The following is a 27,625-nucleotide window of genomic DNA, read 5'->3' on the forward strand; positions in this document are numbered from 1 at the left end:
TGTAAAAGTGAGGAATTCACTGTCAAAACATGTGTTTGGGAATTAAAATGAATAGTGTACCGAAACCAAAATTTCATCATATTTAGTGTAAGAAATGGAGATTCACCCATTGGTTCAAAAGGATTGGTGTGTTATAACTCGTGTTACTTTTATAATCTACGAATTTGTTGATAAAATTACTAGTAATTTTGCCTTATCAACGATCTTGTTGGTAATTTATTAATGAATTCGTAGATTGTAAAAGTGTCGAATTCACTGTAAAAACATGTTTTGAGAATAAAAATGAATAGTGTACCAAATTTGAAATTTCGTCATATTCAGCGTACGAAATGGAGATTCACCCATTGGTTCAAAAGGATTGGTATGTTATAAATAAAAATGCTGTGTCCAAAGATTTTATGAGATTAGTTTAAATGTCCTACCCCCCTTTGATTTTCATGGGAGGTTAAAATCTCCATATCCAATACTTCCTTAGCAATCTCTTAACTAATGCTCCATGGGTTTTTTTTTTTTTTTTTTTCCGAAAATACTCCAACGATCGAGTCATCAATTCAATACAATAATAGTATGAGCATGAGAAATTGTGTGCCTTTGCCTTGGTTTGATCCCTCATTTATAGATTTTCATGTCCAAATATTTCTAAAATTAGTGATCTTAAATCCTAATTTATCTTTGCTTTAGTAATTTCCTCTTGAACCATAATTTCTTAATTACAAGTGAATTAAACTTATCTTATTACCAAGTGGAAAGCAGCTATTTTAACATGTTCACAAAACATGTGAGATATTTCTCTTAATTTTTTCGAGATAATTATGTGGTTGCTTAAATAACAGAGTTATGAGCATTTTCGGAGCCAGGATTTCGTTATAATGGGAGCAAGATTATAGTTAATGATAAGGATGAAGTGCTTGAAGATAAGTGGTTTTGGGCCTGAAATTTCAGGGTTTGTTGGTTAATGATTGAAGAAAAGTCATTTAGGCCGTTTCTCATTTGTCTATGAGTGAAGACTCAAGTCAAATGGCGATATCATATTGAAAACATAGGTGTGGTATCAAAAATATTCATCAAGCAAGGAGTATCTAAATGAAAAGGATACTTCAAATAATCATCAAAACAAAGGGATGTCTACCCAAAATATTTAGTGGACTGGGGGCAATTATTCCCACTAGCTCCTTCCTGACTCTCCCTGAAACTATGTGTGCGCGCTTAAGAGTTGAGAAAAAACCTCTCTTTGATAAGTAAAGAAAATTTTATTCAAGAAACAAGGGAAAGTCGAGGTGATCAATCCAAAATAAGAAACAAACAAACTTACAAGCTTGAGATACTACACATTGTATCCCACCTCGAAAAGAAGTCCTCAAAGAAAACTCCCTTGAACCCAACAAAGACCGTACAAAAAAAAAAAAAAAAAAAAAAAATCTAATATCTTAAAGGAAAAAATCGTGACTATTATCAAGTAATTCGTGGGATAAACATATAAGGGGCCTCGAGGGTGATTCAAACTCAAGACCTGTGCTTCCTTAGGCGTGGTCTTCAGTCATCACACCAACCCTTTGGGGTTAACAATCACATGGTTATTGTTTTGTTTTCAATATGATTCTCTTTTTCGATTATTTTGGTATTTTTATTTCTATTTCAATTTGATATGTTATTGCAAATTGTCTTTCTCCGTTAATTTTCCCCCTTTTTCTTTCCATGTAAATTTATAATTTACATTTGAGACTTGAGAATTGTAAAATGAAACTGTCCCAAGTTAAAATAATATATATATATATAATATATATATCTATATATATATATATATATATAATATATATATATATATATATATTTGGTTAATTTAAATTATAAAAAAAAGGGTATTTTAGAAATATCCCCCTTAAAATTGATGATATTAGGTTTTCCCCCTTGCAAAATACAAGCTTAGGTTTATATCTTGACTGTAAGTCAAGGTTCATTTTTCTTGATGATCTAGCATGAGTGAATTTTTATTTTTTTTTTTCAATTTTGATATAGTAATTAAGTATTTGAAGAGCTTTTGAATAAAAAAATTCAAAATTTCACCGTTCAATCATCAATAAAATGTAAACTTTACTTACATTCAAGGGGTAAATCTAATCTTATATTTTTGAGGGGATAAAACTAATATCATCCATTTTAAAAGGGGTGTTTCTAAAATACCCAAAACAAATAAACATAAAAATTATATTAATAATAATCTTAGAATCGTTCAAGTTGTGATGACTCGAACGAATCAACACGGTATACGGGCCTAGATGAGATACAGGGTTTTAAAACCATCCACTCACTCACGCAGCTTCGCACTGTATGTTGGATTAGAGGCAAACTGAGAGGGAAGAGAGGAAGCTTGGGAAGGCTATACACCAACACCAACACCAGCACTAGCACCAATATCACCAAACAAACCCTAATTTCCTCCTCTTGTTTCTCCTCATTCGCTGGTGGAGGGGGTAGTGGTAGAGGCAGAGGGTAGAGGTCGAGGAGGTTTCTCTGATCCTCCAAATCCACAGTTCTCTCCTCAAACACCCGATAACGAAGACGCCCATGTCGAACCTGATGAGCCTTTGTTCCCTTCTGGACTCGGCCATGGCAGAGGTAAACCCATCCCTTCAAACCCAGTTCTTCCTTCATTCTCGTCGTGGATTTCTTCAACAAAGTCTGTTGTGGGTGTCGATGGTCGAATCACCCAACATCAACAACAACCTCCAAATTCTCGCTCAGAAGAATCCCCAAACTGTTCAACCTAAAAAAACCCATTTTTTTCTGCCGAGAAGATTCGTTGGAATCGACCCAGAAACCCCAATTCGATGATTCAGATCGAAATCCAGAAGAGGGTATTAAACCTTTGAGTCTGTCATCGGTGTTACCGGGTGCTGGGCGTGGAAAAGGTGTTAAATTTGTGGATTCTGAGGAAAAACCCATTGAAGAAAACCGCCATACTCGACGTAGGCAAGGTGGAGAGGAGATGAGAAGAGGGAAGGATCAGAAGAGTGATCGAAGCTCATCAAAATTGAGTCGGGAAGATGCGGTGAAGAATGCGGTTAGGATTTTGTCTCGAGGTGGAGGCGGAGGTGGCGGAGATATGCTCGAAGAGGGTGGAAGGGGAAGGGGTTTTAGAGGACGAAGGCGTGGTCGGGGTTCGGGAGGGAGGACACAAAGTTGGCGTGGAAGAGGTGGAAGAAGTGGTGGCCAATTCCGTGATTCCGAGGATGATCTCTCCACTGGACTTTATCTTGGAGACAATGCTGATGGGGAGAGATTGGCTCAGAGAATTGGAGTGGAAAATATGGATAAATTAGTTGAAGGGTTCGAAGAGATTAGTACTAATGTGTTGCCTTCTCCGATGGATGATGCATATTTGGATGCTCTCCATACAAATAATCTGGTATAGTTTTATAGTTGATTAGTTGGTCATGTGTGAGCTCTATTTATTAACAAAAATAATCTTGATTTTGGTTGGTGTTTTTTGCAGATAGAATATGAGCCAGAGTATTTGATGGGGGACTTTGAAACGAATCCAGATATTGATGACACGCCACCCATTCCTCTTCAGGATGCACTTGAGAAGATGAAACCATTCTTGATGGCTTACGAGGGGATAAAAGATCAAGAAGAGTGGGAGGTATGATCATCTACCCATGCATTTATGTATTTGTACATTTTTCCTGCAAACCTTGCTAAGCAATCATCCTTCCTAGGTTTTGTGTTTTTGTTACATCTTTTTCCCCCCTTCTACCAGACATGCTACGCTTTGATATTATTTTCTGCATCTTATTTTTCGCAAAATTATTTTGTGTGGGATTGTTTAGTTTCACTCAGGGTTTCTAGTTAATTTTTGTTGTTGTTATTTATAAAATTAAAAAGTGCCTCTTGACAAGTACCTTTATTTAACATTTAAATATATTGTCCGTCTTGTACATTGCCTTTGTAGTATTTCCTTATTGTACTTGGTTACTGCTTTGCATCACACACAGATGAACCACATTTGTTCATCCTAAGAGCGACTCCAACACAAATAGACATATTTGCTAGGCCTATCTGGTAGGCATTTTATTGTGGAGAGCCATTTTGCCTATTATTTGATTAGCGTCTTTCACTTAATGAATCACGCATTTTTCCAACCATTACTATTCCTGAGTGCAGTTTTGGTGATTCATTTCATGTTGGATGAGCAAGATATGCTGAAGAAGGGGGGGGGGGGGGGTTGCCTCGTTCCCTTTACCTATGCCATGATGCTCATGGGCAACTTATCTCTAATTGGATTTCCTTTTCCAACTGGATTTTATTCCAAAGATGTAATCTTAGGGCTCGCTTACACCAAGTATATCATCAGTGGGAACTTTGCTTTCTGGTTGGGAAGTGTCTCTGTCCTTTTCACTTCTTATTACTCTTTTCATTCACTTTTTCTAACATTTCTAGTATGGGGTCTTCAATCCAACAGTACTAACCAAAATGACTCTCCACAAGTCCAACTATAGTGCAATGTTTCACAATTATCATCGTTTTTTATCGCCAGCAGGTAGAGAAAGAGAAACTCACTCTCTTCTTTTACCTCTCCCACTTTCTCTCTCCAAAAATATTTCAAAGTAGAGAGTCCCATCCTACGTGCGTTGGAGTGATTTTGAAAGGCTTTGGCTTTGGCTTTGTAAAATAGCAGTTGGGAGAAGATTTAAAAAGCCCAAGCCAGAGTATGTTGGAGTTGCTTTAAGAGCAACTTCAACACAAATAGCCATATTAGCTAGGCATTTTATTATAGAGAGGCATTTTGCCTATTCAAGGGGTTTGCACTCCAATCATACTAACCAAAATGGCTCTCCACAAATTCATTTTTACAATACATGACTTAACTGTCATCGTTTTTTTCCACAAACAGGTAGTTGGAGTTGCTCTTAGAGCAACTCCAGCACAAATAGCTATATTGGCTAGGCATAATGGTAGGCATTTTATTATGGAGAAGCATTTTGCCCATTCAAGGGGCTTGCTCCAATCGTACTTGCAAAAGGCTCTCCACAAATTCATCTACAGTAAAAGACTCTCAATTGTTATCGTTTTTTATCACCAATAGGTAGAGAGAGAGAGAGAATCTCATAACTTCTTTTGCCTCTTCCTCTTTCTCTCTCTAAAAAGTTTCAAAATGGCTTTCTCGGTACATCGTGCGTTGGAGTTCTTTCTTGAGGTTCTGGCTCTGCAAAACGACAGTTGGGAGGGGATGTTTAGCCTGAGTGTGTTGGAGTTGCTCAAGGCATCTGCCCACTGTGCTTACGAGTTAAGAGCAACTCCAACGCACTACAAATCCTTTCTTAACGGTTATTTTGGGGATTTAAAACCAAATATGCAGCTCCAACACATTACCCATCCCATTCCTCATTTTGAGGGTTGGGAATTTCAGTAGCCATTTTTGGGTAGCAAGTTCGAAGTCCCCATTTTTTTTTGCCTCCAAAGAGTTTCATGACAGTTGGGCCTACTCCATGGCTTTTGTTGTTATTGTTGTTGTGTTGTTGTTTTTTTTTTTAAAGATTTTATTTGAACTTTAAGTTGAATTAAAAAATATAAAAATAATTTATGGGTAGCACTGTTGAACTGAAAACCCAGCTGAATACCAAAAGGCTACCCATAACCTGATGGGTAGCCATAATGGGTTAACTACGTTGGAGTTGCTCTAAGGAATCCCACTTCTATCCATCGTATTTGCCCTAATGATGTCCTACATGAGGGACAAGGACATGTATCATGGATGCAACCAAATCTCATAACATAAGGTATCTCTTCTTTGGGAATTAGGAAAAGCAGAGAAAAATAATTGAAAAGTGTCACCATTCCTTACTTATCACACCATTGGTTGACCATTATTTTATTTTACTCTCATTGCCAATTGTGAACCGATTCCCTTTGTGAAAGAATCAACGGATATTTCCAACCTCTTCATAACTGCGTGAATCATTCAAGTGGCAAGCTTGGGTTTTCACAGAATGTAATACATTCAGAAAAATTATCTTTTCAGCTTCATCTTTGATGAAATGAAGAAGAAAGATATGCTCATCTACTTTCCATGACACTACCTTACTCACTTTAAGTACCACTTGCCACTTCTTGCATTTTTTTTCCCTTTCTAGGTGTAAGAAGTATTTACTATTCCTCCTTTATTCCCGAAAGGAATGTATCTCAACAAAGGGAAGGGTTTTTGGGCTCATTCCTCAAAAATTTGCTAAAACAACTATATTACTTTTGTATGTATCATTGTTAATGTATAAAATCACGTTTCTAAGGGTTATGATAAGAAAAAAATGTGAGTTCAAAATTATTTATTTGATTAAAATATTGAACATGGCTAAATTGTGTAGATCTCAGCACAAGAGCTTCCAAACAGTACCATTTTATCACAAGCAAACTTAACAAGTGTAAGTTATCATATTGGTTCAATTCAGAAAAAAAAAAACACTTTTTGAGTGAGAGGCATTGATAGGTACTTTTTTGTTTTTTTGATAAGAAAGACACTACGAGATCTCGAATAGAAGGGAGACCACCTAACTTCCTCGGCCAACACCAAATTTTCAATTCACAAGATGAAATTTACGATTCCCCGTCTATCGTTCCAAAGAAAATCTTCTCATCGGTTTTTCCAGCTACCCTTCAATTTTTCTGGGCATGATGAATGAAGATAGAAAGTGTATCGGGATACTAGACAAGGTACTTCTAATCAGAGTCAACTCCCCCCCCCCCCCCCCCCCCTTTTGACAAATACTTTACTTTCCATGAACCAATCCTATTCCTAACCTTTCAATCAATGTTGTTAAATGACATATTATGCGACCAACATAGGTTGTGCGCATATGTGAAATCGCATATTGGTCTGCATTTTTTTTGAAAAATTAGAAAAAAAGAAATAAATCATAAAAAAACTCAATAAATTATTTAAGACTCATAAATATGTATATAATATAAAAAATCAACAAAACTTTCTGAAATTCAATTAAAAAATCTCAAATCTTTATTAAAAATATAAGTTAGAAATTACAAATTACAAAGTATAGTCTTTAATAAATTTGATTTGCATCATATTCCACACAACCATCCTTAATCCATTAGGGAACAAGATCTGGATTAGGACCACCGCCTTCACTATCATCACTTCTATTCCCATCATCATCTGAATCGTCACATTCTTCTACATATATCTCATCTACTCTTAATGGTTCTTTCGTTTCATCTTCACCATTTTCCTTTTGTATCTCTTCTTCATCTTGTAATTTTGAGCGTCCATCCCTTCTTCTTTGACTTGAGCTTTTTCAGGTGCCCGTGCAAAAGTTGCTTGCTCAACTTGGGCCCCCAAGTTAAGTCTTTTCCTTCAAACACTCTTCTTGTGCATCGGTGAGCGACGGATGATCTCCACTCAAGTCTTCAACGGAGATAGGCTCGTAAAATCCTGAATTCTCCTTCCTTTGCTTGAATCTTTAAAACTATATTTGATTGTGTTGCACGAAGATCAAATCATTAAGCTTCTTCTGCTCAAGTCTATTTTTTTTTTTTGTATGAATTTGTTCAATGCATAATAAATTTTAACTTAAGTTAGTAACTAGTAAGTAGTAACTACTAACTATTAACTAACAACAAGTAACATGTTAAGTTAATTTGTTATACCATTTCAAATGTGCTGTAATTACGTTCGCAACCTGATGTCGAACATGTTAGGCCAAGTATTCTAATAGCCAACCTGGTCAAGGCCGGATCCTTTGTAATTGGATCAACTCCATAAGCGGACCACCAATCGACTGTATTTAATTATAAGTTATAAGTATTTTAAATTATAAAATACAAAGTACAAACAAAGACAAAATCTAATTTGGGCCAAGATAATTTGGGCAACCAATTTGCCTTCGGGCTTTTTAAACCAATGCCCACTTTTCCAATTAGCTGACACTTCAAAGCTTTTAAGTTTTGCCTTTTTCCCATGAAGGCTTTGTAGTGTTAGAAAGGCAGTATCAAAAAGTGTTATTACAAGTATAAGTAAATTACTATTTATATGAGCATGCATTCTTTGTAAAAGTATAGCATGTTTATACATAAAACAATTACTTTTCTAGCTTTAGCTACAGTATGTATATGCAATTTACCTATATCTTCTAATATGAGATCTTTGTAATATGCTGCACTTGACGACCAATATAAGTGAGGCCTCTTAGCCATTAAGAGGCGGCTGATGGCCACATAGGCGGCGGCGTTGTCCGTTACAACTTGGACAACATGTTCATCACCAAGTTCATTCATTGTTTTATCTAACAATTGAAATAAATACTCGGCCGTATGAGAATGGGCTGAAGTATCCATAGATTTAAGGAACATTGTTCCTATGGGACAATTAACCAAAAAGTTAATTATTGTTCAACCGGTTCTATCTATCCACCCGTTGGCCATTAGAGTACATCCATAGGTTTTTCAAGATTCTCGATATTCAGTAATTAAACCTTGGGTAAACTTTACCTCTTTTCTTAGACATGACTCTCGTATTTAATGGTATGAAAGTGGTTTGAGGGTAGGTCCAAATTGACCAATCTCTTCCACCATTATTTTGAAGCTTTTTAGTTTAACGGTGTTGAAACAATACCGGCTGGGTATAACCATTTAGCTATGTACTGAATGGTAGTTTTCCTATCTTTAGTACTACATTCTATGGTAGTTTGAATATGACCTTTACCCTTTACTTTTTGATCATCCTTTGAATGTGGTTTACACCACTTATCAACTGGACCACGTACTCGAGCTCTTTTAGTAATCCTTTGTAGGGGAGGAACCAGTGGTCGACTACGTCCCGTCGACGTAAGAGGAGTATTATATATGACGAGGTCATCGTTGTCCTCATCAATCCCACCACCTTCAATGTAACTTTTTAAATCCATTACATCAACTTATTTTTTCCTAGAACTCTTATTCATGTATTCCATGATCTCTCTTCGGATCTCGGGTGTAACTTTGTCACATGCCCTTGCATTTGCTCACGACATATACACTGGATGTTGTTTGTGGTGTGCAATGCCACCTTGGTTTATGTAGCCACATAACTCACACACAACTTGACTTTTTTTGTTTGCACTGCAATAATGCCCGTATTTCCAATCGGGGTCTTTAGACTTTGGCCTTAGGGAAGAGTTGGCCAACAAGGAAGGCATGATGGTGGTATTAGTGATAGTGAATGTGTGATGTAAATATGAAGTTGCACTGCTTTTGTCGATTTGAACCATGTAAAATACTCTAAAGACTTTGAGCAAAGTATTCTCCTGCCCTCCCCCATTGAAACCAAATCGTACCTAATGTGTAGGTTCTTGAAAATCTCTTCTTGCAGTGCAATCCAATTAGTGCGATCTGCCCCTTCATAGATAATGCTTCTTGGCCACAAACCAAAGCCGCAATAAGGCATTGTTATCGCCAATGTATCTGCTCCTTGAGTACCCTTGCAAACTTGATTCACACACTTAGGGGTAGTCCCAATCGCAATGGGTTTGGACCCAACCGGCAATGTATCAGTGGCATTCAGCCATATCTCATCGTCTAGGAAATCTTTAAGCTCCGTAACGAGCTTCTTCCAGTCAGAACCCTTAGCTCCCTTAGGAAAGATTATGGGATTGCATTGTTTTTTTTGCGCAAAGTCCAGAACTTTCAAAAAACGCGCCACTTTTGTTGCTCCCTCTCACACCCACTCGAATATGGTTTCGAAAAACTAGTTTGTCTCTCAGGGGTTTGTCAGCCGAGACGGTAATGGCCTCTGACAGGAGCTTTAGAAGCCACTTGCCTTCTTCCAAGAAAAATCCCATCGATCCTGTCAATGAAGGCGAATGCTTGAAAAGTACAAAACCTGCACTATATGAAATAACCTTCTGTCTGAATTCGAATTCCTTAGAACCAATCCTCACTACTCTGTGATGCAAACCTGGTCCCATGGTGCATGAAGTACCAGAACCTCCTTAAACTGCAACCGACTCCAGTCGTCTGAAGAAACTGGAGGACCCGGCAGCAGCAAGCTTAGTTCCAACGACCTCAAAGCATTTTTCTTCAAGATGTTTTACTGTAATCCTTGTTGGGTCTTGATTCCATGACGACCTATATGCAACTATTTGTATTTATCCATGTGTTACTTATCAAAAAAACAAAAAAGTACCTATCAATGCCTCTCACTCAAAAAGTGTTGTTTTTTCCTAGATTGAAAAAAATATGACAATTGACACTTGTTAAGTTCGTTTGCGATAAAATAGTACTGTTTGGAAGCTCTTGTCGAGATCTTCACAATGTTAGCCATGTTCAATATTTTATTCAAATAAATATTTTGAACTCACATTTTTTCCTATCATGGCCTTAGATACTTGATTTTATACAATTAAGTCCTAATAATAGTGTTTTCATATCTGGCCACTATAGGATCCTTTTTCTAAAGATATGTCAAAAGAAGCCTCAAGTATTCTCTTTAGAACGTACTATCTATTACCATTCTAACTTTGTCATAATTTCCCTTTCATTTTCTCATAAGTGAGAGGTTTGGAAGGCTAGTTTGATAATTCCTGATCCATTTTACTTTTTGCTGGTAATCACTTGATTTTGGTTAAGTTTGGCGAACCTAGACTTCTTTATTTGGCTATTATTATTATTATCATCTTTATTGGTATTATTTTGCTTGTAAAAACCTAGATTTCTTTATTTGGCTATTATTATTATTATTATTATTATTTTGCTTGTTTTATTCTTTCCCATTTTCATTTAGATAATTCTCCCAATCATCCCAATTTCAAATTCTTGATGAATGTGACTTTTCTTATATTCTATTTCTTTGAACTATCAACAGCACTATAGGGTTATGTTTGACATCTTTTTCTTCATCCTCGTAGTATTTTCTTTGTGATAAATTTAGGGGTCCAACTCAAAACCATTTGGCTATGAGTGGAAAAGCCCAGGAGTTTACAAGGAGAGAGAGAAGGCAATGAGTGTCCGATGTGGGACTAAACTCAACAAACCCCTGCACGTGTGGGCCAGACTGGGCCAAAGCACGTGGAGATATGAACTGGGTGATGTGGAGGAGAGAAAGGCTTGCCTTGATACCATGATAAGGTTGGGGGTCCAACTCAACCAATTGGCAATGAGTGGAGAGGCCTAGGTGCTTATAAGGAGAGAGACAAGGCAATGAGTGTCCATTGTGGGACTAAACTCAACACTTTGTAATCAGCATGTTCGGCTTCTCTTAACAAAATGCAGCTTTTTTCTTGGATTTGTTTCCCATTTTTAATTTGACTCCCAGTTTCGATTTCTTGATGAATGCGACTTTTCTTATTTTTCTATTTCTTTGAATTAACCATCACCGACATTATATTGTTAAACTTGGACTGGACTTAGTGGTAGGGAATCTTTAGATACTATTGGATTTATTCATGCAAATCAAACAATCTATTTGCCCAGGAATTTGCGTAGCGAGTTACGGAATCTTCAGGGCATTACAAGTTATGAAAATTTGATTATAATGCACATTCTTCTCTATGATTGCTTTTCTAAATTTGTTTCTCCATCCATGTCAGGAAATCATGAAAGAAGTGATGATAAATTACCACATATGAAAGAGCTCATTGATATCTACAGTGGTCCTGATTCAGTAACGGCAATGCAACAACAACAGGAGTTAGAAAGAGTTGCAAAAACTCTCCCTGATAAAGCACCGAAATCTGTCAAGAGGTTCACAGATCGTGCTGTCCTTTCCCTTCAGGTTCAATTTCGTCCTCTCGTATATTTTCAAATTTCATATTGAAAACAAGTATTTAAGTGCTCATTTGATCACAAATTATTAAGTCATGAATCTGTCCCCAATAAAAAGGTCTACAGAAGATAGTTCATTTGTTAAAAAACTTATTCATCTCTTCCAAATTTTACATGCAGAGCAACGCAGGCTGGGGTTTTGACAAGAAATGTCAGTTCATGGATAAGCTTGTCTGGGAGGTTTCTCAACAATACAAGTAGCAGAGTTTTGATCAACAATCTTCCTCACAATTGATTAAGTGAAGTATCGATGAGTTTTATTCATGAATGATCAACACTGAAATGTTCAGTTGGAGTAGTTCTCTTGCCCAAATTTGTTATGTTGAATTTCATGTTTTACTGATCTCTCTCTTTAGAGCTTTTCATTGATGCAACGTAATTATCAGTGTTGTAGGCTGGAAAAGGTGTTTGCTCTAAAACTCTTTAGGATTTTTTATTTATAAGTTTCATCGACTCTCCTCATTGAGGCAATAAAGTTTTGTGGTGCATCAAATGATGTGTTATATGAAAACATGGTCGCTCCGATTCGTTCATGTTAACACTAGCTAATGTTTCAATATCTATACATATATATTAATTCTTTATCACAATCTCATCTTTGGCTTGGAGATCTCCTAGATTAGGACTTTGGGAGTTCTTGTTGTGTGGGTTCTAATAATGGGTCTTGGTGGGACTTGATGTTTGAGCTCAATTCTTTCTTTGGGCTCCAATGCAGCTGAGGAGCTTCAGATGGCAATTACTCTCATGTGTGAAGAGAAGCAGCCAATGGATTCCCCAAGAAAACAGAAGCAAAGAGTTCACCAAGACACACACGCACACAGCAATTTTGTTGGCTTGAAAAAATCAAGCTAAAGAGATCACAAAATTTGTTTGGTAATACAATGTGAAACTTAATTCCCGGAATTCAATAATAGGGAAGACAAAAAGCTCTCAGATGTTTGGAATTACCACAATAACAATAGATAATTTAGTGAGCTGCTATTGGCTCCCCACTTTTACTTATTGCACCCCAATTAAAAAAATAAAAATAAATAAGTGAATGGTTGAGAATAAGTAAGAGTTGGGCGATAATAGAATCTTTCTTGTTCTTTTTTTTTTTCTTTTTAGATTTCTATTTTTTTGGATTTAGGATTTTATATGAGCCTAATCATAATTGTAAATAACTACTGAAATTATTTGAACGAGTGTTATAATGTTGATATTATAATTTGAGCCAAAACTTTGTAATGGTGGAATGTGTTTTGATCTTTAACTGGGTTGTGATAAATAATTGGGATCAACTAGTTGCATACCACTAGTGGTTGGTTGCATTCTAACATTAAAAGAATACATTTTTTTTAAACCTCAATTTTAACGTACTAATTGCACTTTATTATAGTAACCTTATGATTTGGGGGTTTATTCATCTTCCCATGGTTTCTTCTATGGTCGTGCTCTATTTTTCTTATGATTGACTTCGCTCATGTTCTCATTGGCATCAGTTGAAAGTATTTGTTTTTCCAATCCCTATTTAGGTTTTGTTCAGAAATTGATAAAAGTCTATGCTTCAATCTTATCTCTTGAAATTCAATGATCATTGATCAGCTCGAATTGAAGTGTGTACATGAATTCCAACGAATTTCTTAAACCTCACCATAAAATCGTTAAAACCAATCCTTCCTTGGTTTATTAATCTGGATACATAGTGATTACAAGGGATTTGTGATGTTTGCAAATAGATTAGACTATACAAAAATGATTGAACCAACAATAATTTATGTGGGGGCATTGGTCCTGGTTGAAGTAGAAAAAGACAAAGTGCAATATTTTTTCTATTATTTTTTGGAGTGTAATCATCCAAATAGAGTGCAAAGGGAAAATTTTAAGTGATGGAATGCAATTGACAATGGGTGGTGTGCAACTAGTCATTTCCTAAGTAATTTAAGAAATTAGGGTGTAATAAGTAAAAGTTGGGGTGCCAGCTCTCATAATTTATAATGAGATTTTCTTTAATACTAGTTATGGATGATAGGAAAAAGTATATTCCATTTATTTTTTACATTATTGAATAAAAATACAAATTTTCATATTAAATCTAGTATGAAAATGTATCTTTCAAAACTTTGTGAATAAATAAGAATTAAAATTTTCAATTGACAGATTATGAATTAGTCACGATTATTTGAAAAAAAATAGGAGAATTTTATATTGTTAAATAGTATTCATCCCACATACAATGGTCATGCAAGTGAGTTGTCTGTTCCAACTCACCCATTGCCATGACTATTGGGCAGTCGATGGGTCGGAATTTGGTTTGCCCCACCCTTTATGGATCGGGTTTGGATACTGTTACTGGGTCCATGTAGGTGTGTCGACAGATAGGTAACTTTGTAATATCCACCTATGAAATTGATGGTATTAAGTTTAGAGACCTGATATTCGAACCCCAATCTTTACTTATTGCATCCCAGTTAAAAATGAAGAAAATAAGTAAATAATTAAGAATAAGTAAAGTTGGGGTGCCAATAGAAGCTCTCTCTCCCCCTCATTTTTTTTTTTTCTGCAAGATTTCAATTACTTGGGTTTAAGATTTTATGAGCCTATTATAATTGTAAAAATGGTATGAATGAGTGTTATAACGTTGAGGTAATAATTTGACTTAAAGGTTGGTAGTGTTTGAATGGTTTGTTAAAAAATCTTTACAGGGCGGGGTGAAAAATAATATAAGAATATAGAGTATAATAAGTAAAAATTGGGGTGCCAATAACAATTCTCTAAGTTTGCCTTTCAGTAAAATGCAAGATTCGTCACCACGCTCCTGCTAAAGAGCATGGTGACGATAAGACTACCAATGGGTAGTATAATACCTTCCTTTGCCCATCTCATCCACTCCAAATTATTTGGGGACAAGCACATTTTTTTTTATTTAATTAAGAATTTGGATAAAATTACTCATAATTATTTTATCCAAAATTTATTTAGGGTGGGATGCAGATTTGCAATGGATATGACCCCAGTATCTGTTTATCCGAGTTTAAAATAGTAAATTTAAAATGAGGTACTATATAATCATTCTCACGATTTATATATTATCCGACTAACATATCCACTTGAAATTCGGGTATGAATTGGATACGTAGATTTTTTTTTTTTTTGAATAAATGATTGGATATGGATATCCTTAAAAAATTCAGAAAAATAATCGAATACGGATACCAATATATACTTTGCCCGACCCACACCCAACCCATTGAGGGTATTTAAGTCATTTATGTTTTATCTCAAATATTCCGATATCGTGGCACATTGGCACAACTCTAGTTGTCCGAAGCTTCGCATCAAACTCTTGACTTTGTTTTCCTGGTCAAATTTAAAAGAGTCGTGCTGTACTGACTTCCTACAACACTGTTTAAAGAGAATCATTGATTTTCCTTGAGTGTACAGTGCTCGTATCTTGAGGAAAAGCATTGGTTCCTACGTTAGCATTTTCAACTTTATATAAGGGGAGATTTACGTACATTAGCATTTTTACTAAGGGTGTCAATAGGTACCCGAGTACGCAATGTACTTGGAACCAATTGGTAGGTTTTGGGTCCAACACTATGGACCGATCATTTTTGGGTCTGATTTTAGGTAGCCTTTTAAGGATCTCATAATAATAGGTCCTTCTTTGCGTATCCCATGGGCACTTGACTAATACATTTACGACTATTATAACAAAATCAGTGGTCTAAATTCAGTTATGCAGACACCCCAGATTGCGTGGGCTTGGTCCATGGAAAGGTTTATAAGATCTTGCCTTAAGGAAGACGAGTATAAAAGTTGAAATTCCTAGTTCTAAGTCCAAAACCCTTTCAACCATCAAAGCATGGTGTAAAGCCCCCAAACCCAATATTGGAGGACTACTAACCTTTCTTCTAAATAAAAATCCAAATGAACCTGAATCCCATTATAGGAAAATGAAAAATGGCCTCTCATCGTTCCAGGTATTAGATTTTAGGAGTAGTATTTCTTAATTATGTTAGCATTTAGTGGCTCAGGAAATATTTCACCGTCCATTTCGGTGAGGATTAACATACTTCCTGACATCACCTTCTTGACTACAAAGGGACTTTTGTTGTTCAGCTTGAACTTACCTTTAAGATTTTTTTGAATTTAGAGGATCTTCTTCAGAACCAGATCACCCGACTGAAACTCTCTTGGTCTGACATTCTTATTATAAGTTCGTGCAATTCGTTTTTGATACCTTAGAGGTTTTGAGAGAAGGAATTTTTACCTCAATCGGAAAGACTTCCTCTATCTCATAGACAAGTGAGAATGGCGTTGCCCCAATAGAGGTTCTATAAGTATGGAGAGTGAAAAGTAACATTTAATGCCAATCTCTGTAAGTTACAACCATCTTTTAAATGATTCGCTTGATGTTCTTATTAGTTGTTTTCACTGCTCTATTCATCTTTGGTTTATAAGTCATTGATCTATGATGCTTTATGTAGAAACTTTCGGAGAACTTCTTCATATATTTACTCTTCATGTTGAGAGTGTTATTTCATACAATGGTACTAGGTAGATCATATCTACAGACGATATTCCATTTCAAGAATCTGATAACTTTCCCTTTCGTGACATTCGCGTAAGACATGGCTTCCACCTACTTAATGAAGTAATCAATATCAATCATAATAAATCTGTGATCGTTTGACGTCTTAAGATTGATTGGACCAAAGACGTCCATGCCCCAGAATGGGCCATGGTGGTGTCATGTTGTGGAGTTCATTTAATGGTGTATTGATCTTGTTGGTATATATCTGACATAAGTGATATTTTTTGACATGTTAAAAATAATCACTCTCTATATTGGACTAGTAATAGCCCATCCTCATTATTTTCTATACTAGCATGTGTCCATTCATGTGAGGACCATAGACCCTTTCGTGGACAACTTCTATGAGATGTTTGACTTCGTCCTCGGCTACACACTGAAAGAAAACTTCGTGGTATGATCATTGGTATCGTGTCCCATTGCTTAAGAAGAATTGTCCTACTAATTGTTGAATAATTTTTTTTCTCAATTTATGTAGCTTCTAAAAGGTAGGTGCTGTTTTTGAGATAAGTCTTCATGTTGAACAACCATGAAATTTTTACTTCTCTATCATTTGCCTCAACTGGCAAATAATATGATGTTTCATCCTGAATCCTTATCTCCAAGGGATCGATGATTGTCTTTTCAATAACTTTGGTCATTGAGGCTAAGGTTGCAAGTGCATCTGCAAACTAATTCTTGACTCTTGGCATATAAGTAAAAGTGATTCAAGAAAAATTGGTGCTCAATTATGTGACACTCATGGTATAGTACCAGTCTCTGTTCTAGTGTTTGCCATTCCTCAATAGTTTGGTAGACAACTATACTAGGGTCCCCAAATACGTCGATTTCAATGACTTCCATCTCTTTTATTGTCTTGCGTCCCACTATGCATGCCTCATACTCTGCTTGATTGTTTATGCATTGGAAACGTAACCTTACTGCCATAAGCACATGCGATCCGTCAGGTTTTAGTAAAACAACCTCAATCGCGTTGCCATTCTGATTGACTGCACCATCAAAATACAATTTCCAACCTGGTTTGTCTTTATCCTCTTCTACTTCCGTGTTCCAGAGTTAGTCTTCAACGATTAATAATCAAGAGGAGGGTGTTCTGTTAGATGGTTTGCAATAGCCTGTTGTAGACACCTTTTTTTTTTGTATTTGCTTGATTTAATAATTTGTCACCCGATTATTGTGGATTTCTAATGATGAGTGCAAAATATGCAAAAAATTCAAAAGTTTCTGAGAGACCTTCTTTCAATTCCCTCTATTTCCCTTTCGGTCCTCCAAGTTCATTTTTTTTTCTTGATATACTCGACATATAGTTACACACGCTTAAGATTGCTACACCATGTACTCGATTTAGCATGTGACGCCCCGCCAAACGCTAACACAAATCCCAATGCCAAATCCCAAGGTACTAGGTGGCACCTCGAAATTTCGGCATGGTCTCCTCTGTTTATGTTAACGTTTCACGGAACTCAAACCTGATAAACCAATTTATAATACAGCCTGTATATAAAAGTATAAATACAGGAAATGAACAGCGGAAGACTAAATTACATCTAACATGTAAGTAGATCAGAGTGCGGATGATTTATCAAATATACAGGCTTACCAAAACATTCTCACTCTAACATAGGCCTAAACTCTCAATCCAAAAATTACATACATCCTGGATGAAACTGACAACACTAAGGGATGTGGCCTAGTGCTCACCAGGCAATAAAATCTGATCGTCGATCTGATCGACCAGATACTCCTCAATTACTGCCTCTACGCTTGCCTCGACAGCTGCAAGTGCTGAAACTAAAAAAATAGGAAGGAAAGGGTGAGTAACGAAAGTTACCTAGCAAGTCCACAGCCCAATTCCTACCAATAAACCCTTCCTAAGCATGATCGAATAAAGCATACTGAATATTTTTAATACATGCAAGGTTTTACAAGATAAATACGATCAACTGGTACATATAGCCAGGGATGAGCAACTAACAGTTTAAAAATACACATAACATCAATTATCCATACTCATTATACATTCTCCATTTTATGCAAATAATGTTGACAACATTGAAATAATAGACATGCTTCTCAGTTTTATAATCGAAATATAACAACCTAACTTCTATACATACTACAAATGGTGGAGTATTGGAATTAAAGAGTTGGGATTCACGACTGGATCGCTCCCAGTCAGGACACATGATATTCCCCATAACATCGTAGTTCCTGATTTTGTGGCTGGTCGTGTCTACCACGCTTGTACCACGCTTGTGGAACCATTTATCCGGCTCAGGCTGGCCGTTTGACGTGACCATAAGCAATGGGTCTCTTTTCGATGTGTCAAAACGTTCGACTACTACTAGATTGTTAGTGATCACTGACTAATCATCTTCGTCTATGCCTATCAGGCGTGCATGTGATTCCCAAATGACACTCCACTCGTATACGACCACCTTTACAATACACGTTCACTGGTAAAGATAAGAAAGGAATGGACCCGGATTCCAGTTGTGACTCCACTCTCATACGCGTCCCATACACGTATGATAATACAGCCTGTATATAAAACTATAAATACAGGAAATGAACAGCGGAAGACTAAATTACATCTAACATGTAAGTAGATCAGAGTGCGGATGATTTATCAATATACAGGCTTACCAAAACATTCTCACTCTAACATAGGCCTAAACTCTCAATCCAAAAATTACATACATCCTGGATGAAACTGACAACACTAAGGGATGTGGCCCTAGTGCTCACCAGGCAATAAAATCTGATCGTCGATCTGATCGACCAGATACTCCTCAATTACTGCCTCTACGCCTGCCTCGACAGCTGCAAGTGCTGAAACTAAAAAAATAGGAAGGAAAGGGTGAGTAACGAAAGTTACCTAGCAAGTCCACAGCCAATTCCTACCAATAACCCTTCCTAAGCATGATCGAATAAAGCATACTGAATATTTTTAATACATGCAAGGTTTTACAAGATAAAATACGATCAACTGGTACATATAGCCAGGGATGAGCAACTAAACAGTTTAAAAATTACACATAACATCAATTATCCATACTCATTATACATTCTCCATTTTATGCAAATAATGTTGACAACATTGAAATAATAGACATGCTTCTCAGTTTATAATTCGAAATATAACAACATATACATAATACAAATGGTGGAGTATTGGAATTAAAGAGTTGGGATTCACGACTGGATCGCTCCCAGTCAGGACATGATATTCCCCAATAACATCGTAGTTCCTGATTTTGTGGCTGGTCGTGTCTACCACGCTTGTGGAACCATTTATCCGGCTCAGGCTGGCCGTTTGACGTGACCATAAGCAATGGGTCTCTTTTCGATGTGTCAAAACGTTCGACTACTACTAGATTGTTAGTGATCACTGACTAATCATCTTCGTCTATGCCTATCAGGCGTGCATGTGATTCCCAAATGACACTCCACTCGTATACGACCACCTTTACAATACACGTTCACTGGTAAAGATAAGAAAGGAATGGACCCGGATTCCAGTTGTGACTCCACTCTCATACGCGTCCCATACCACGTATGAGTTTGGTGGTCCCTACCGTACATCCCAGGATAGTGCACCCCTCCGGATGATGTGACACACTATCCCTTCAGGCATTCACAAACCCTTTAACAGCTCACAAAATAGCTACGTACATATATGATTTTTCATTTAAGACAAAAGAGAAATTAACAGAACAGGGTTGAGAACGGATATCCAGTTCCTACCATGCAACCGTGGTCACGCGGCCTAAAAATAAACAACAGTACTCAGCGCACGCGCTAACATAATCGGAAATAAACATGCAACCCTTTCATTAATAACCTGGATATCCTTTCACCAACCTACACACAACATACAATGTAAAAGGCAGACATCACCCCTCGGGTGTGATTCTGACAATTTACCGTTTCATCCCTTTCCCATTCTTTCAACATTCTCATTTTTCGTCTTTTCAAATCAACCATCCATTTTCAATATTTCAAAATCATTCTTTTGGTCTTTCCATTGAAAATCATCAAAGTTTATTCACAACCAATGTCCCGATGATGCACGGGGTAAAAGCTGTTAGAAATAATGAAAGCTGGTGAAAATTTGGCTAAGTGTCGGAAACTCAATTTTTCAAAGTTCTCGAAATTGAAAACGGGTTTTTCGAAATGAAAGTCTCGATCATGAGATTCGCAATCGTATAGTTTTTGTAATATAATTCAAAGTAATACGAAAGTTATTACATTTTGAAAACTTGCCGAAAACGTCGAAAAATACGTTTTGTTCTTGAAACCAAAATTCAGATTTTGATCCTTTGAGATTTGGATCCTAAAACTATTCCCATTGTTCCGAAATGGGGGGTAAAACCTTAATTTCATTAAAGAACTTAAAGTAAATGGAAAGTAAAAATTAAAGAAGACATTTACTTAAATGTTTTTAATGGAATGAAGGGTGAGAAATAGTGTATAAGGTGTGAGGGAGTCAGGCCAAGAGTCAGAGTCTGTTTCTAACTCAGAACAGTGCTGTCGGTGGCTGTCGGTGGCAGAACCAGGATTCTGTCGGTGGAACCGACAGATTGGTCATCGGCAGATGTCGGTGGGACCGACGGTCCTGCCGACAGAACAAAATTTTCTCGCGTTATTTGGTTTCGTCGGTGGCAGAAACCTCATTCTGTCGGTGGGACCGACAGAATGCCTTCGGTAGGTGCCGGTGGCACCGACCCTTCCCACCTACAGCCTGAACCTCACTCGCGATTTTTTGGGTTTTTCAATCCCTTTTTTGATTTCTTCTTCCATTCTTCGAACCATTCGACCCACCCACGATTTTGTTATCAAAATTCGATAAAGCATAACCAAAACACCTACTTCTACCATGAATTTGAAATCAAACATCAATTTCTACGATTTAAATGCAAACAATAAGTTTTGTTTCAAAACCCTAAATGCACATTTGAGAAATCTAAAGCTACCAATAAGAATTGGAAGTCCCTTACTTGGTTGTGAACGCCACGGGTACAAGCTAGCACTACAACTCAAGGTTGGATGGCTCAAGAGTCGAGGTTGGGCTGACTTGGATGCGAAACAAGCGAGGGTTTGCAAGCTATCCGACAATGACGTTCTCCTTCGCTTCTACAATGAAGTATAGACCTAGCTCCTAACTCGATGAAGCCCTCGGACGGAAGATGTGGAGGTTTACTCGAGCTACCCGGCTGGTTTTTGATGGAGGATGGAGAAAACGAACAAGAATGGGTAAGTAAAGATGGTGAAGTTGTAGCTCTCGACGTGGCCGACAACTTTGTCTTCTTCGTCGAGGTTCAACTCGGCTTCGTTCGGGCTAGAACTTGAAGGGAATGGGTTGAAACCCTTGGGTTGAGAAGTGGCTGCCGTTTGGTTTCCTTGGAGAAAAAGAGAAATGAAATGAAATAAAAGAAATAAGATTTCTTTTATAATAAAGCTGAGGGGCATACTTGTAATTTCCCCCTTATTTCTAATTTCGATCGTAACTTAACTATTCGGACTCGAAAAACGACAAACGAATATACCATTTCGAATAATTTTTCGATTCGGATCTAATGGTATAGTCGAATCTTCTTGATTCTCCCTCTAACGAAAATTTTCTATTTTGGGTCCCACTTAACGCGAAATTCGAGGATTTTATAACTTTTTCCTCCGAACTCGAATTCGAACTTGCTTACAGGCTAATGTATATATTACGATCGTTTTGAATCTAGTGGCGAAGTCGATTTTCCTTAAAATTAATCATAGCAATATTCGAGTATTTTACTCTAAGTCTTTCATTCGATATTCTCCTCCAAATCTCACCATTTACTTTCCTCGAGATATGCGTTGAAAATCCGGGGTGTTACATAGCAAGTACGCACAATTAGGTTTGCCACACATTTTATAACCTAGAGATTGATCGAAGTTAGAAAAATGTGATTTCGAGACTTAGAAATAATCATATTAGGACACAAAAAAATCACATGATAAAATTCACAAAATTTGACAAAATGACGAAAATACCACTCATGGGTCCCACGGCCCCGAAATATCTTTATTAGTCTCGGAATGTGATTTCGAGTCTAACAAGATTAAAATTGATGAAAACAGTGAATTTTATGAAGAATTGTAAAAATGACCAAAATGCACTTTGATATTTGATTTTTTACTTAGAGAACTTTGATTCTTAAGAAAACGTGATAGAAAATAAATTGAACTTTAATTAGATGACCGAAATTAAATAAAGCAATCAAAATCGAAATATTAATATCAATTGAATGACCAACTTGAAAATCTTAAATCAATATTCAAATTAAAATTTAATCGACATTTAAAGTAAAATTCAATCGACCAATCAAATTGAAATTAAAATTTAACCGACTAATCGAATTTAAATTAAAAGTTAATCGACCAATTAACATTCAAATTAAAATTTAAGTAATTAATCGAATTAAAATTAAAATTCGATCAGCCAATCGAATTTGAATTTAAATTTAATCGACTAGCCAAATTCAAATAAAAATTCAACCGATCTATTAAAGGTAAATAAAATTTTAATCAATCCATGAAAGTGAACATTAAAAATTAAAATATTAAATTAACCAATCAAACAAAAATTCCAACTCCTCAACCAGTTGGTAAATTTAACCAACATTGTGCTATGGGTTGAGAAGCATGGGATCATGCTTCATTTTTCTTTTTCTATTTAAACTTAAATATAAAAAGAAAAGTTTCTCTTTGCTTCTGTCAAAGAAGAAATGAACAAAAGAAAGAATAAAAAATTAAAAGAAAGAATCAATATAAAAAAAAGGGAAAGAATAGAAAGTAGAAAGTGGAAACTAATTTTTTTTTATATAAAGAGAGCCCACATACTCTTAGGGGGGGGGGGGAAGGGTCAGTTTTTCTCTCCCACATACTCTTAGGGGGGGGGGAAGGGTCAGTTTTTCTCTCCCATTCTCTTCTCTTTCTCCATTCTCCACACACACACACACACACACACACACACACATACCACCTCTCTTTAAAATTAAAAAAAAAAAAAAAAAGTTGAGGAAAGAAGGAAGAAGAAGAAGGGGTTGGACATTTCTTTACTTACTCCCTCTAGACATTCTCACCCCCTCTATGTCTTTCTTATTCTTTAATAATCTTACATCCATCTTTCATTAAAGGCTTTCACTAATTTAAAAGAATTCCAGCCACCAATCATCGACAAAGCCAAATGTAGGTTGTAAATTTTAATTTTATTTTTTTAATTTTATTTTCTCTTTTTTGTGTCTCATTCCCACCCTCTCTACTTCTCTATCATTCTTTTTCTTTACTTTTTGGTCTAGATGACTCATTCTTTTTTTAATTTTAATATTTGGGACTTGGCTTGAATTGATGTGAACTATCAAGATGTTTTTTTTATATTATTATTTAGCATAGTTTGGGTAGGAGCCATTTAAAAAGAATTTGTTCACCGTGTTTTCCTTCGTGATTTAGATAATATATAATATGTATGTTGAAGTTCCTCTCAATCATATATCTATAATTTTATAGCTTGAATGTTTCATATTCATAATTTTTTTAATGTTATTTAAACATTTAATGTTCATCATTTTATTTATTTGAAAAATTTTACATTCCATAACTTTCTAGCTTAAATATCTCATCATCATAATTTTTTTATTTTAAAGTTTCATGCTCATAATTTTTTTGATTTAGAAAGTTAATATTCATAAATTTTTAAGTTGAAAATTTTACGTTCATAGTAATTTGTGACTTTCCTATTGGGAAATTTCATGTTTTTTAATGTGATTTTCTAATTTGGGAGTTTTCCAATTTTCTAATATGGAAATCTCATTTTTATGATTTTAGGATTTGGAAAATTTTGACTTTCTAATTTAGGAATTTCATATTTTTTGTAACTTTCTGATTTGAAAAATTTTGCAATTTTCTTATTTAGAAATTTCATGTTCATGGAAATTTATGACTTGTTAATTCGAAAATTTCATGTGTTTTGGAACTTTCTAATTTGTGAACTTTGTAATTTTCTATTTTGAAAAATTCAAATTCATGATTTCTATTTTGGAAAATCCATATTCATAATTTTCTATTTCAGAAAATTCATATTTGCAAATTTCTAATTTAGGAATTTGTCATATATTTATAAATTTCTTATTCGAAAAATTTTATATTCCTAATTTAGAAACTTCATAAATTTTCAAATTAGAAATTTCACATTGATAATTTTTTAATTTAGAAAAATTTCACAAATTCTTATTTTAGTTGATTTGAAAAATATTTGCATATGTGGACTTGTTGATTGAAATGTTACCACGTGAACTTTAGAACATGGGATGAGGTTAAGGTTTTTTCAGTATTTTTATTTTTGTGCAGAGTTCGAGAAATCATGTAATATGGACGAACTTTAGTTGAAAGATCCGTTTAGCAAATCTCGTATAAATTGATGATTATTGGACCCCTAGCTTGACTCTAGTTTTTGCCTATTGACCATAGGATAGTTTTGGATTGTATTAAAGACCGATCATTTCAATCGAACAGGTTCAGTGCCTAACACATTTCGAAACCTGTAATTTGACCCTTTACCCATTTCTCTTACCCGTGGACTAATTCAATCCATTTTTTTAGTTATTTTTGGTTTCTAGATCTAAACTAGGTGGCGATTCCCTATCTTCAGAAAATTTCTCATTTACCAATCAGATTCTTTTTTACTATTAATTGAAAAATGGGTCGAGACGATTTTAGCGACGACTCCATTGGGGATTTTAGGGTTAAACTTGACTCGATCAAAGACCACCCCAAGGTTGAATTTCTACTGAGTCAACCCAGTTGACTCAAAGAGACTCTTAGATTAGGTTAGATTTTGCCATTTCTTTCATTGATATATGACTGGATGTGATTGATTGTTCATTTCTCTTATTGGTTTTATAATTTAATAATGTGACTTGTATGGTTGGTTATTCTCGAAAATGCCGTGGGCGCACCATCTTATTTCCACACACCATTAGTACGCTTAATTTATGATGCATTGCATATTTGTACGTTTCTTATAGCCAAAGTGGTACTAGTGCATGGTCCGATCTCCTCGTGGGACGCGACGTCATTCATGAAAACCACAACTCCAATTACATACTTTTTTTAATATATAAAAATAGGTCATCAGTATCATTCGATCAGGTGACCCTGAGAGATATATCGATGCACCCACGCTGGAATGACTAGAGCTTTTATCTTATTATATGTCCCAAAGTCACATGTCTCGATTGCCAACGTAGTACTAGTACGTGATCGATCTCCTTGTGGAACACTAAATCATTTACGAAAGATACAACCCTAGCCTCGTACTTATACGATATATCAAACCAATTCACCACGTATCATCTAATTAGGTATGCCCGAGAGGTATATAGGTGTATTTGGGGTGAGATTAAGGCTTTTTCAACATTTTCTATTTTTGTGCGGAGTTCAACAAATCATATAATATGGGGAGAACTTTAGTCGAAAGATCCGTTTAGCAAATTTAGTATAAATTGATGATTATTTGATCCCTAGCTTGACTCTAGTCTTTGCCCATTGACTATAAGATAGTTTTGGATTGTATTAGAGACCTATCATTTCAATCGGATGTGTTCAATGCCTAACACCTTTCGAAACCTATAATTTGACCCCTTACCCATTTCTCTTACCCATGGACCGATCCATATCTGTTTTGGAGTTATTTTTAGTTCTTAGAACTAAACTAATTAGCAACTCACTTTCCTAAAAAAGTCTCTCATTTACCAATCAGATTCATTTTCACTATTCAGTAAAAAATAGGTCAAGGTGATTTTAGTGGCGACTCCATTGGAGATTTTAGGGTCAAACTTGACCCAATCCAAGACTACCCCTAGGTTGAATTTTTACTGAGCCAACCTAGTTGACTCAAAAAGACTATTAGATTAGGTTAGATTTTGTCTTTTTTTTTATTGGTATGTGATTGGATGTGATTGATTGTTTGTTTCTCTTAATTGCTTTGATGATTGAATTATGTGGCTTGTATGGTTGGTTATCCTCGAAAATGCCCTGGGTGCATTCCATCATATTTGTACACACCTGTAGATACCCCATTTTTGCACTCGCCTAATTAATTAATTCGTCAACCCGATTGCAACGGTTCCCAATGATGGATGACTATTTTAATGCTCTATTTTGTTACTAGATGTGTTTCAAAAATTCGGATGAGGTATCTCAAATTAACGAAACTTTAGAAACCACGCTACGCTAGGAAAATATAATCCCAAAAGCCTAGAAATCATTATCTTACAGACAAAAAGAAGCTTCACGGTAAAAATTATTAAAAAATGATCAAATTACCAAAATACCCTTAACATCAAAATATCCCTAGAGCCTACAGTACACTTAGAAAAACCCATTTAAACACATAAAATAACAAATCGAAATCAAATAAATTATTTTGCCAATTTTCATAGAATTCGACAAAATTATGAAAATGCCCCTCATAAAGTTCACGATCATTTCGCATAAAAAACTTCATAAATGATAAAAACCAACATTCTCATTGAATTCCTTACAAAAAATCAATTTCAAAATATCTGGAACATTGAAAAATGACTTAAAACGTAAAAAATCCTCTCCAAGGGCGAATGAAAATTTTACTATTTTAATAATTAAAAAATTTGAAATTAATAAATAAAATATTAAATAATGTAAATTGAAATATTAATAAAATTAATTTAAAAATTTGAACAAAAAAATCGATTAATTAGGCTCTCAGGCAAAATTGTTGATGGTTGCCCAGATATTTATTAAAAGACCCTTCCATCTGGGGGCCCAAAGAATTAAATATATAATAAAGGGGATTTCTCAAAAATCTTGAAGTCAATCAAGTAAGACTAAAGTCAAGATTTTAAAGTCAATCAAGCAAGACTAAAGTCAAAATCTTAAAGTCAATCAAGTGAGACTAAAAGTCAAAACCCTAATAGAGTTATAATTAAATAATAACTTTATTTAAAACAATCATAATTAAATAATAACTCTAGTTAAAAAAATTCTAATTAAAATATAACTCTACCTAAAACAATTATAGTTAAACAATAACTCTCTCTAAAAGAATTATAATTAAACATTAACTCTATCTAAAAGGCACTTAAAAAAATCTATAAATAGGGGTCCCTATAACCTATTTTTGTATCAAAAAATAAACCCTAAGAAAAGTAGGTCAAAAAGCTT

At 35.4% G+C, this 27,625-nt stretch overlaps 1 pseudogene across 1 annotated transcript; it reads left to right on the forward strand.

Moving 5' to 3' along the window:
- The first annotated feature begins 2,730 nt into the window (after nt 1-2,730).
- LOC147394339 (uncharacterized) lies at nt 2,731-12,398 on the forward strand (annotated as a pseudogene). The gene is made up of 4 exons (XR_015181450.1): nt 2,731-3,406; nt 3,494-3,643; nt 11,574-11,758; nt 11,929-12,398. The product of XR_015181450.1 is annotated as an uncharacterized LOC147394339 (transcript).
- Nucleotides 12,399-27,625: the final 15,227 nt, after the last annotated feature.

This window comes from Akebia trifoliata, chromosome 9, assembly GCF_017979445.1.
Source record: "Akebia trifoliata isolate Shusen 1 chromosome 9, ASM1797944v1, whole genome shotgun sequence".
Taxonomy (NCBI): domain Eukaryota; kingdom Viridiplantae; phylum Streptophyta; class Magnoliopsida; order Ranunculales; family Lardizabalaceae; genus Akebia; species Akebia trifoliata.